At 35.3% G+C, this 13669-nt stretch overlaps 1 long non-coding RNA gene and 1 pseudogene across 2 annotated transcripts; both read left to right on the forward strand.

The window, feature by feature from the left end:
* Positions 1-3036: 3036 nt before the first annotated feature.
* Positions 3037-4665, forward strand: LOC136069565 (uncharacterized). 2 transcript variants are annotated; one of them, XR_010630782.1, is made up of 4 exons: positions 3037-3455; positions 3858-4013; positions 4441-4490; positions 4615-4665. It is a non-coding gene; the product is annotated as an uncharacterized LOC136069565 (long non-coding RNA). The 2 variants fall into 2 exon arrangements; XR_010630781.1 differs by lacking the exon at positions 4441-4490.
* Positions 4666-5108: 443 nt separating this feature from the next.
* On the forward strand, positions 5109-7708 carry LOC112004201 (uncharacterized; annotated as a pseudogene).
* The last annotated feature ends 5961 nt before the right edge of the window (positions 7709-13669 follow it).

Below are 13669 nucleotides of genomic sequence, written 5' to 3' on the forward strand. Positions count from 1 at the left end.
ATATTTCAGTAATGCTGTTTGCAGGCGATGGGTCTTCAGGATATGGAGGCAGAAGTATAGAGAAGGAAAAGAAAAAACCACAAACCTTTCTCTTACATCTAGTGTGTGAGTGTGTGTGTGGAGATAGGAAGACAAAACAGTGTTTTGGGTGAAAGGAGAGANAAAAAAAAAAAAAAAAAAAAACCCATACCCGATCTTATTCTTTATCGAGCCAAGTAAAATCCGGCCCATTAGGGTTGGGTCGGACCGGACCGAGTATCCGCGGGTCGGATTTAAATTGCCATCCCTAGATTTTCCTTTGTTTTCTTATCAACCAAACAAAGGATTATTTGTGTTTTTCTCAGATATGTGATTTTTGTTGGTGGTTGAAAGTGCTGCATTAGATCTTTCTAACTGGGTAACTGTTTCTGTTACTTTGACCAAAAGTAGAAATTAATTGGATATTCTGGAATGGATCTGGGTATTTTAAGTTTTTGTTGTTGGCCTTGAAAAAATTTAACAAATAAAGCATAAACATTGGGGATTTGCCACTTTTCTGTTGTTTGAATTTTGATGTAGAATCATAGATTGCCTTTTTGTAGTTTAGTCTTTAGTCGAACATTTATTTCAACGACTAGTATAGTAGTATATTCTTTTATTCGGAAGCTTTTTTGGTAAGTTGAATGCTTCTAGTTTGTACCACATAGCACTGGAGCATTTTCTTTTGGGAAAATGGGGGTAATTGCTGCACTTTTTAGTAACTGGATTTGGGTTTAATGATTTTTATTCATTTCAATCTATCGTTTGTGATGATGGCTGATGGATCCCTTTGCTCATTTAGAATCTGCTAGTGTGTCATGCTAGTAGATGAACATGGGGCATGTGAAAGAGAATTACTATCAGAATGCTTGGAAGTTTTGAGGGGTGTGAACGAACTATTATAGATCTAAAACTGTTGTTTTTTAAATCTTTGTATTAGTTGACACTAGGATTAGGCTCAAATTTTTTTTTTCACCCTCTTAGATTTGATTTAATCATTGTACTAGGCTTTGATTTGATGTACCCATAGTATACCCACTGTGTACTTGGGCTACACTGTTTTTTTTAATAGGTAAATAAACTCATTAAATGAAGAAAAATGAAATCCCAATACACAGGGTGTGTACTGAAAAGGCATAGAAGAGTACAAAAGAAAATTAAAAATAAAAACATGAGCTAGAGAAAGCTTGCCAATGTACGCGTTTTTCATATGAATAAATATTGTTATTTACCCAAAAATGTGTTTTAAACCTGAAGGGCCCTTTTTCTTTAATTAATAATGAATGACGATTACAAAGCAAGTGGAAACTAGAGCAGTAGTATTAATTGGATTGAATATCATTTAAAAGTATTATAATTAACCTAGCTATGAACTATAAATGACAATTGATTTGCTTCAAGTCATACATATGGTATGGTGACTGCTAAAGTTTCGAGTTCACAACTTCCTTTTGTGTAGTAGTATATAGATAATTGTATAGTTCCCTCAAGCGTTGGCTCATGTTGTAAATGATGGGCTTGGTTTGGAGTAGGCGTTACTCATATCTCACCAACCAAAGAATAACAGTAGGTGAATAAGGAAGAGAAGGATTTTATACAATCATTGGTGGATGTTGACTGGTTTGAGCATGATCATGCACACAACAAGATCTTTGCAAAAGAATAGAAAGTTTTGAGCAACTGTTTGTATGGAATGAACCTGTTGCATTTGAAGTTAAATATAGCTCCATCTGCTATCATGTGCCAATTTGTGTGCGTATAGATTTTGGAATAAGATTTGATTCTGTCATTCTGTTGTTGGTTTGTATTATTTGTCTCTTTATGTGGCTTTTGTTTTTCGTTTACCTCATATTTTACGGGGTTCATGTATTATTAGATCATTTAATGCTTGTTTTCTCTTAAAGTTTGGCTGTGTTTTCGATCTTCAATATGAGCATTACTCTGCTATTGTTTGTGGTTCATGTTTTTGGGGATATTTGATTTTCCTTTCCTTTCATTTATTCCTTGTTTTATTGCTGTACTCATAAATTCTGATTTGATAAGGGTATAACTGTAGGACTTTCCTCTCTCCCTCTCTCTCAGTTTTTTTTTTTTTTTAATAGGAATTTCCTCTTTTTATTTTGTGCTTTCCTTTATCTTTTTTCTTTTTTTAAAGGTGGGGGGTGGGGCGAGCTCGAAGGAATATGGAACAATCAAAGATATGGTCTTCTGATTCCAGTGGCGGCTCCAAGAATATTTTTCGGGATGGTTATTAAGAAACTTAAATTACACAAAATTTAATTAAAAAGAGAACTTCATATATTGATCCAAAAAACGCACACACACACAAATACATAAAGTCTTTCTACAAATTTTTTTAATTTTGAAATTTTTTCATGATAGTCTCATTACCAATGTTGCAAATTATATCTCTATCAAAATTTTTGTTAGATAAAAATTTTCTTGGGATTTTTCTTTTTGTTTGTAAGGATCTAATATATTGTTAAAGAGACTAAAGTTTAAGGACAAAGTTTGGTTACAAATTTAATTGTACCCGAAGGCTACAACTCTCATTAAATAAATTAACATAACCACATATTTTGAAAATCTAGTTGTTGAATTGCATGTTTTTTATATTCTTAAAACACATGTCAAATTTCATGTTAATCATATGTTATTTACTTTTGATCCATAAATTTATTTTTTATATATAATTTTAAACTATAAAAACTCGAAATTTAAAGATTGGATTAATGACATAACTATTAATCTTTGATCTTCCTGAAATTTTGCAATTATGAAGGATATTAGAAGAAAATGTAATCTATTTGTAGATTTGTCTAAGTTTAGGTATAATAAAAAAAAATTATTGAGTAGACTTATAGTTTTAGTTTACAACCAAGTTTGGCACCAAATTTTGTCCAAAATTTAATTATGAAACCTAAAAAAATTTAGAGTGGTCACAAATATGTTTTAAGAATTAAAAATCATAAATTTTTTTAAATTTATATATAATAATTTTTTATTCCAACTCAAGGTTGTCCTGTGACCTTCCTGAACTGAACGTGAAGCTGCCAGTGTCTAATCCTATATCTAATCCAGAAAAATTACTTATCAGAAAAACAAAAAAAATCCTAGACAAATTAATTAGCCTCATTTCCTGTTTATATGCTTTAGTTTCTTTATACCTACCATGTTTCAAAAGCTTGTGTTATATCTAATTTTTATTGCAAATTTAGACAGTATGTTCAGATAAATAGTTAAAGGTTGTTTCTTAAAAAAAAAATAGTTAAAGGTTTGAGGAGCTCCAGGTCTGCAGAAAGCCAGTGCCGATTGCAGACGCTTTATTTGAGGAATTTGGGTTTGATTTTCATACATTTACTCCCACTAATAACACCGAGAGAGAGAGAGGGGGGGAGAACAAGGATTGCTTTACGAAGTGTCCCATTTTGTTCAAGGTTAGCATTCAGACCCATAAATTTAATATTCCGATTTTGATCTTGATATTTATCGGCTATATTCTCATCTTTGGTATTTTCGATTGAAGGTTATTTAAAAAACAATTGAAATATCTTATGATTGAACTTTCAGTCGCGTGTTAGCTCTTGAATCAGATTACTTATTTCACATTTGCCACTTAAAATTAGGGTTCCATGTTAACTTAAACTAACATTTTGCAAAAATTGAAAAAAAAAGAAAAAGAAAAAAACAATGCTAATTATTTTCAATTTATTTACATTAAAGGCCTGTTTGAAATTCGCTTATTTTGCTGAAAATGAAAACTTTTTGCTAAAAGTAATGTAAGCTAGCTTTTTAAGCTTGAGCCAAAATGCACACTAACAGATCACTTTGCTTTGCAGAAAATTAAAAATAAGAATAACCGTTTGGTTGAGATAGAATTTTGCTTGTGAAAATGGCAAGGCAAAGAGCCAAGAAAACTGTTAAGAAAGTGGAGTCATCACCTGTGAATGATGGAAACGACATCATTGAAAATGAGGCCCAATTTGACAAAGAAGGTATGATTTTCCCTTGCCCCTTTGGTTATGTGCTTGCTAGCACAAATTAGGCCTGGAGATGATAACTCTTAAATTGCACCATATCAAGGCATTGTTCAAAATTATGTGTTAACTCTATCAAAAGAATGTAATAAGTTTCAACTCAAATTTTTGTGCCGGATCATGTGTGTGGATCAGACCTACGTGTATTATGTGTAATATGCAGTATGGTTTTCGTGTTTGGGTGATACATTTTAAACTATGTTGATGCTATTGCTATTTCTTAAAATGATATCTCCGTTAGCCAAGCATGCTGAATTCATTTGCTTTATTTGAAAATGGAGAAGCTTCCTTTACTTCTGTTCTTTTTGGAACACCATGCTTTTGATTTTTTTTAATTTTCTCCAGGAAACAATATTCTTATGTCTTGTCTGTCTTACTTTACTAGCTAACCAGCTGTGTTTGCGCGCGCGTGTGTATTTGAATCATGAAATGAATGTAAGGACACAATTTTTATTTAACTTTTGATTTATGGTGTGTAATTCATTGGAGTGATTGTAGAATTGTTTCTCAATTTGTTACCTTTCTTTTATTTTTTGTCATTTTTCCCCCTTTTAAACAGTTGAGCGACAGAGTGGTGCTATTAGGGCTATTCGTGATGTGGAGATTGAGCTGGGGATTGCTTTACGAAGTGTCCCATTTTGTTCAAGCTTAGCATTCAGACCCATAAATTTAATATTCCGATTTTGATCTTGATATTTATCGGCTATATTCTCATCTTTGGTATTTTCGATTGAAGGTTATTTAAAAAATAATTGAAATATCTTATGATTGAACTTTCAGTCGTGTGTTAGCTCTTGAATCAGATTACTTATTTCACATTTGCCACTTAAAATTAGGGTTCCATGTTAACTTAAACTAACATTTTGCAAAAATTGAAAAAAAAAGAAAAAGAAAAAAACAATGCTAATTATTTTCAATTTATTTACATTAAAGGCCTGTTTGAAATTCGCTTATTTTGCTGAAAATGAAAACTTTTTGCTAAAAGTAATGTAAGCTAGCTTTTTAAGCTTGAGCCAAAATGCACACTAACAGATCACTTTGCTTTGCAGAAAATTAAAAATAAGAATAACCGTTTGGTTGAGATAGAATTTTGCTTGTGAAAATGGCAAGGCGAAGAGCCAAGAAAACTTTTAAGAAAGTGGAGTCATCACCTGTGAATGATGGAAACGACATCATTGAAAATGAGGCCCAATTTGACAAAGAAGGTATGATTTTCCCTTGCCCCTTTGGTTATGTGCTTGCTAGCACAAATTAGGCCTGGAGATGCTAACTCTTAAATTGCACCATATCAAGGCATTGTTCAAAATTATGTGTTAACTCTATCAAAAGAATGTAATAAGTTTCAACTCAAATTTTTGTGCCGGATCATGTGTGTGGATCAGACCTACGTGTATTATGTGTAATATGCAGTATGGTTTTCGTGTTTGGGTGATACATTTTAAACTATGTTGATGCTATTGCTATTTCTTAAAATGATATCTCCGTTAGCCAAGCATGCTGAATTCATTTGCTTTATTTGAAAATGGAGAAGCTTCCTTTACTTCTGTTCTTTTTGGAACACCATGCTTTTGATTTTTTTTAATTTTCTCCAGGAAACAATATTCTTATGTCTTGTCTGTCTTACTTTACTAGCTAACCAGCTGTGTTTGCGCGCGCGTGTGTATTTGAATCATGAAATGAATGTAAGGACACAATTTTTATTTAACTTTTGATTTATGGTGTGTAATTCATTGGAGTGATTGTAGAATTGTTTCTCAATTTGTTACCTTTCTTTTATTTTTTGTCATTTTTCCCCCTTTTAAACAGTTGAGCGACAGAGTGGTGCTATTAGGGCTATTCGTGATGTGGAGATTGAGCATTTGCTGACTGAATTGCGTTTGCTTCGCTCATATTTCAGCAAGGAACAACTACAAACCCCCACAATGCAATTTTTTAAAGAAAATCTTCCAAACCTTTCAGTTGTAGGAACTGAAGGAAACAAACAATTTGAAGTTCAATGGAATGATAAGGAAAGTAAGGTATCCTGAACCATGCTGATGAAAGAGACATACATTCTTCTCTTCTGCACCGGTTGTCCATGGTTTATCCTGACTGCCCTGCTACTGTTGCATCTTTGGGTGGCTTTGAGTTTTCTAGCAAAGCAGGTATCAACAAATTTCTGATATTTTGATGAATAAAAATTGATATTTGAGTTTTTTATCATTGATTCTATCTCACAAGAGTGCTTGATTGGTGGCAGTGAAAACAAGCTATCTAGGTGCTGGTAATCTGCGAATAAATGACTTTGTATGTTCTCTAACTTTTTATGTTATTGCAAACAAGGGTTTCTGGATACAACTCTTCCTATCAAAAAAAAATAAAGGATGATCTCAACTTTCATTTGAGTTTGTTTAATTGCATTGAAATGTGCTTTTTCTTTGCACCTCATGTGATTAACTCATTAAAGCATGGTTTGAGCCAAAATTCAAAGACCCTTTGACACTCACACAATCTTCAGTCCCTTTCTCTTGTCATTCTGATTGAAATTTCCATTTTGTAGGTTTTGGAGGAGCCATCAGAGACTCAGATACTCGGGATGCAAGATGGTCTTCAAACTCCTGGGGTTTGTCTCTTCTTATTTATTTTTCATATTTAGTTTTGTATGAAGCTTCAATCTTATTAAAATGTAACTAATCCAATATCTTGGTAAGTTTTAGTTAGGAACCAAATTCTTGTTTTATTCGTTGAAACAAGTAGAAGGGCAAAAATGTTTACTGAATTGCACTATTCATCAATATGCTGCACCCTAGATTAGGCAGCTAGTGACTGCAATTGAGTGAACCATAAAAGCTTGCTAACTTTTAAGTTTGTTAGAAGAGTACGTATCAGCTAGGAGTTTCAAGGGTTTTGGAGAGGGAAGGAGAGGGAAAGGGGGGGGGGGGGTGGGGGGGGGGGTGGGGACTTCCCTGATATTGTGAGATTTCTCATGGGAGGTGTTGGATGGTTGTCAAATGGGCATGACTTGATGTGACATCTGAATCATTTTTGCAGGTGAGTAGCCAAAGGCTCTGTTGGGATGACACCCAAAACATTGAGGCTGCCTAAGCCTGGTGAGATGCTTTTATCTGTACATGGCTCACCCCTCGGAGTCTACAAAGAAGACAATATGGAAGCCATACATGGTATGAAGAGTATCTATATCTTCTCTTGTTCATGTTGTCAACACTGCATTGAGGGGGCATGCTTGCTATATTGGTTATTTATTTATTTATTTATTTTATTAGTAGCTTGCTATATTGTTAAGAAAGTGGAATACCAAATTCACCTTGCTGTTTTACATCCTCTACTGTCATGGAGATTTGTTCCCCTTTTAAATGTGAATTGAATGGGCTAATTTTATGCATTATAGGGGAACAATGTGTTCTTAAACTTTGATTATTATCTTAGTTTTGTTCTGATGTGTAAATTGAATCAATTGATGTGCAGAGTCTGAAGAGGATTGACTGGCTTCAATTTTACCATCAATGTGGTTCAAATAGATGCAAATACTTGCAGTTTCTAGTCCATTAGAATGTTTCTCTTTCATTGTACCAATGACTATTGTAAGTACTGAAATTGTTCTTATATTATAATGCACTGTTACCTTTGCAATGTTATTAAAGTTAAGAATACTTTAGCATTTCTTATTTGTATTGGTCTGTGTAATTCTTCTTCATTTGCTCTAATAATCACAATGGAACAATACTGCTCCACCAATCCACTGATCATATAACGGGTCCTGATGAGATTTGTCTATATTTTGATGTTGAATTAGATTCAAGGTAGCATTTAAGTGGGTTTTCATATTATGTTTGCATGGCTTTCGGTTTATGAGATTCAATATGCTCATGGTCCAATCTTCTGAGAATGCGGTGTCTAAAATTCTGAATTCATGTCTACTTTTAGTTTGATTAAGAATATTTAGATTTCTATAAATGTGATAATTACATGCTCAGCTTATTCCTAAGAATCTTGTGGTAGGCACCATGTTGTACTGAACCCAATTGAGAGGATAGCCATTATGAAAGTTATTTGGGATGTGACCTGACCATTATGCGGATATGAGCTTTGAGTAGTAGGAGTAAGGGTTGAATTAGAATAAGGAAGCGGAAAGACATAATTTCCCGTGTTGCTAGAGTGATACTGAGGTCTTGCGGCATAATCAAAATGTTGAGGGGGCGGGAAGGAGCTGGGTTAGTTGAATAGTTTGGCAAAGATTGAACGCCCGGAGGGAGCGGCTGAAGGCTGATCATGGGCATTATCCACATCTTTCACTTATTTGGCCACAATGTGTCTAACTGTCTATACAACCAAAGATTGAATAGTTTAAAATGGAAACAGAATTCCAAACCCAAATAAAGAAGACCACTATGCTGCACCTGCATCACAATATTACTTACATGAGAACAAATAATGCTATATATAAACATTTTATGAAGCAATTAAAAATAAAAAATTGAACCAATTGGAACATACAACCATTTTTGAAAATATTAAATGTTATGATTTCCAAAGCCAAATTATTTATTAAAAAAATTGAAGCAGTTGAGTGAATTTAAAAAAAAAAAAAATCTTCAAATTTTCAAAAATTCCAAACTTCACCTATTCAGAAATTTGGACCTCTAAAAACACCTGAAATTTTAATAATAATAAAAATACTAGAAAGAAATAAGAAAAAACCTATAATAAGTACTAAAATTGTATGATAGTGTTAATTCTGAAGCCACAGTTATATGAATGAATTTTACTTTTTTCCAGTAAAGAGAAGCAAGGAATAAAATCGAATCGGGTTTCGAGGGGAAAGGGCCATAGGAAGCTGGTGTTTGGAAGGAAGTTCGATTGAATTGGGTTTATTATCTATCCCCGACAGTGATAAGATTAATTTTGCCTATAAGCGGGGTGTTTGGCAAATGAAGAGATCTGGATTAATCAAACTACATTGTTTGGATTAGGATAAGTCAGAAAAATGACAATTTAGCCTTAGTTTTTGAAGTATGTAGTCAAACAGTTTATTTTCAAACTATGTGGCAAAATACTCTTACTTTGGAACTCACATTAGCCTATGCCTATTTTATTACTTAAATTTTTAAATTTTGTGCACCACTTAAAAGTATGCATAGCTAATGTTGAGTTCCAGTCAGAACTTAACGTCAATAATATCGAGTTTCAAAATAAAGGGATTTTGCTATATGTGGGGGGTAAAAACCCAGAGCTACTTAACGGGCCTGGAGTACCAGATTAAGAAGTATTATATTTCCGAGGAGCAATAGTTGGGTAGGGATGGCTCATCTGAAGGCAGGAAGCCCAGAAGTAGAGAGGGAGTACCGTCCGAAGAGGTCACTATTGGTCCAAAGATGTCTCACTCCTCGGCCACAAATAGCCTTGATCAAACAAACGTGTGGAAGGTCCGTATAATCTTCCTAGCGATCCCAATGATGATGATAAGTTCTGGGTAGGTCTGGAGATGATCAGAACGATGAGATATCTAAAGGAAAAGCTGCCACCACCGTATTTAATGCACTGCAACAGCTTTTCGGGCCGCATTTATGTGGAGAAGACCCCTGAACAGTGTAACCTCAGCTACCGTCACTCACAAATAACTAAAGTAAGCACATGACGTGACATGCACTCAAGTAGATACGCGGATGAAGAACAGGTGGACGATGGAGATGATGGGAAAGGATGCTATATAAAGAAGAAGGGTGTCTGATAAGAGTGACACGAGAGAGAAGGAAAGAAAAGCTTTACTGTAGCTCTGAATATTGTAATCACTGTTCACTTAATAAAACATCTCTTCAGACATTCATTCATGGAGTTGTTTAAGCATTATTTCATGTTATCATCACTGCAAGTAACCTAGCCAATCATTGTTTACTTCATAACCAGCCCAGCTCTTTTGCCCACTCTCTACAAATTCATTGTCCTGGGTTCGTTGGGCCTTTAACCCATATCTTTTGGGCTTGGGCTACAAAAACAGACCCTACAATTGGCGCCGTCTGTGGGAAGAGCTCGTGCAGGGGCAAAGACAACAGTAGGTGATGGCTGAACATGGTCAACAAGAAGCGAAGTCTAGGGCATCTCAGCACGCGGACCCTTTTCTTAACCTGGAGCGAAGACAAGACCGCGAGGGTAGCGTACACACCATGCCCCCTAGTCAGAGTTAATCACATGGCGGAAGTCGCATGACCCATGCAGAGAAGAACCGAGATTTGCAGCGGGAAATCGAAAAGCTAAAAAGGGAGTTACGCCATGCAAAGAGGAAACGGGCTTCATCGTATTCTGATGAGGACCCCAATGACGAGCCGAACGTCACTTACCAGCATAAATCCAGGACACCAGCCAGCGAGTCCTATACCTATGAAGAGGAATCTCATCGCAAGGAGCAACGCAGAAGTCCATCACGTGGAGACGTAGGACACGACGCCATGAGCAGGGCTCTAAACCAGATCTCTAGGTCACCTTTCACGCGCAGGATTGAAGAGGCGAGACTTCCTCGGCACTTTAACCAACCAACGTTCACCATCTACAACAGTAAAACAGACCCCATGGAACACGTGAGTCATTTTAACCAAAGGATGGCTGTCTACTCTAGGGACGAAGTGCTGATGTGTAAGGTTTTCCCTTCCAGTCTTGGGCCAGTTGCCATGAGGTGGTTCGATGGGCTGAACCCAAATTCCATTAACTCTTTCAAAGAGCTCACCCAAGCCTTTGGTTCACGTTTTGTCACCTGTTGAAGAGTGGCCTGACCTTTGTCTTCTCTGTTGTCTCTGAGCATGTAGGAAGGAGAAACACTGAAGGTGTATTCAGACAGATATTGGGAGATGTTTAATGACATGGAGGGCAATTTTGATGCAATGGCCCTAGAAACGTTTAAGCTCGGCCTCCCTACTGATCATAGTTTAAGGACATCCTTGTCTGGTAAGCCCGTTACTAGCATGCGTCAGCTAATGGACCGCATTGAGAAGTATAAGAGAGTTGAAGAAGACCAACAACAAGGAAAAGGCAAGGAGAAGGTTATCCCCCAAGAGAGGAGGGATTTTAGGTCGGATCGATACGCCAACAGCAAACCGATGAGAGATTTTCCGNTCGTCCTTGGACGTTCCTTCCTTCTCAGCATGGGTTTTGGGCTTAGTACAAGAATGGGCTGGGGTCGCCGAATTCTTATACCCCACATATATATATATATATATATATATATAATCAAAACATCTAAAACTCTCACAGTTTTTTATGTTAGCACAATATTTAAATAAAATTATTTTTGTTTAGTCCAAATTTAACAATGAGTGAAACTATATCTTTCTAACAAGTCTAACTTAAACTCAAACTCATCATTTTTTTTTTTTTAAATAAAATTATTTTTGTTTAATCCAAACTTAATAAGGAGTGAAACTCTATCTTTCTAACAAATTCAACTTAAACTCATATCCAAACATTGATAATTTATCTCCAAATTTGTGAGGTTAATTATGAAGGCTATAAAAGCAAAGCAAACCCCAATGTCTCTAATACCTTTTAAAAATTAGGAAGGATTAGGATCTTAATAGAGAAAACAAAGAGATTGTAGAGAAATATTGAATTAGTTGTTTTTTATTTTATTTGATTGATTGTATTGAAGTTTGTCTATTTATGTATTTGATTCAATTCGTGGACCTGAATTTCAGTTTGGATTGTATATTTGTAATATATACACCCGAACAAGCCCAACAAGCACAGCTTTAAGGACTTTTTTCTACACCCGAACTCTAGGAATGAAAGCAACAATCCTGAATCGAATTGACTGTATTCAGCAAAAAAAAAAAAAGGATCGAATTGACTGTATAGCTGATTTGATATCGGAAGTGTATATTGTTGCCTCCTTTGGTTCTATCAATATACTAAGCATGTGGGCACCAACTTTCTATACTTTTTGTACACTTACTTTTGAGAATTAATAATAACATTCTATCTTTAAAAAATACTAATAATAATAATAAAAAAATGTAATGGTTGAATGGATAAAAGGAATTTACTTTTTTACTTAAATAGATATGGATTTTTGCTGTGGATGCTTTAACATATATAGATACTGTACTTTGAAATTCAGTATTGACTTTAAAACGAGAATCATTAAAGATACAAATTTTATAAAGGTCCAGTTAATGTGTGTTTTTAGAGCACACATTAAGCTTTTTATTTTTAAAAATATTTTTTTAAAAATTAAAAAAATTGTCATTATTTTTTTAATTCTCAAAAAAATTTTCAAAAATAAAAATTAATGTGTATCTTAAAGACGCACATTAGTAAAATCTATTTTATAAATCATCAAAATCAGAGGATGAGTGGTGTGGCTGTTGATTATGAAAAGTACAAACACTGCTCGGCTGTCTTTGGCAAGTACTATATATTGTCCTAATGATGTGGCTATATATGATTTGAGTGGTACATAGATGGTTAAGGTTCTAAAGGTCTCTGAGAAATAAAAGTGGGAAATGCTGGAGTGGTGGTTTGGTGAATGTCATAGTTGGCGTTAAATTCAACAAAGGGATTTCCATTTTGGTGTTTTCTCCCCACTTTTCTTTGCCCTATTTTCCATCCCCCAATTATTACTATCACACCAACCAAACGCAGGCTATAAAGACCAAGAGAGAAAGAGACCCACGTTCTATATGAGAGACGCTCCAGACAGCTAGTATAGGCTGACTTGACTTAAAACTTCATCACTGCAGCCTTGCTTGATTTTGATGCTAAGTCTGAATTCTGGACTGAGAGTTCAGAGGTGTATTGTTTTACACTTTGGTCCTCTTGTTTGAAACTGGAATAGTAGACGGGTCACGTAAGCCCCAACAGCAATAACTTATTTTTATAGGTTTTACTATCTCTGACCATTTAAAAAAAAAAAAAATTATAGGTTTTACTATCTATGACCATTTTAGGTAAATTTTTATTAGAAACTGAAATATATGCTCTAAGAGTTGAAGGTGTGGCAAATGTGCCAAATGCTAAATATTTGGCAAATTTGTCACACCAAACACAAAAATGTTGTTTTATGAGATGTGCTAAATCTCAAAAATTATATAACATGTTTACAGTACCGTTGCAAATTTGCAACAGTACGGACAATTGTTGTAAAAATAAAAATTGTTTTATGTTTTCTTTTCTCTCTTCTCTCTCTTCATTTTTTATTTTCTCTTCTCTCTCACTCTCCGATTCCCTCTTTCTTCTCCCTGTACCGGTTTCCTTTCTCTTCGATCAGTCCGGGATGTTCATCGACAACAATGACGGCATAGCTTCGACGACGATCTCAGCCATGCTCTAGTGATGACGGCGTAGCTCCAACGATGATCTCACCCACGACGACGGCGTAGCTCGATCTCACCCACGCTCCAGCCACGACGGCGTAGCTCCAACAACGATCTCACCCACGATGATGGCGCAGCTCGATCTTGCCTACGCTCCAGCCACGCTCAATCTCACCCACGCTCAGCCACACTCAGCCATGCTTGATCTTGCCGATCTCACCCTGAGGCCGCCGTCGATCACACCCTCTTCCCTCTCCTCTCTGTCTGCCTTTCACTCTCTCTGGTTGTGGTTTTTTTTTTTTTTTTTTTTTTTTT

This window comes from Quercus suber, unplaced genomic scaffold (assembly GCF_002906115.3).
Source record: "Quercus suber isolate HL8 unplaced genomic scaffold, Cork oak 2.0 scaffold_177, whole genome shotgun sequence".
NCBI classification, from domain to species: Eukaryota; Viridiplantae; Streptophyta; class Magnoliopsida; order Fagales; family Fagaceae; genus Quercus; species Quercus suber.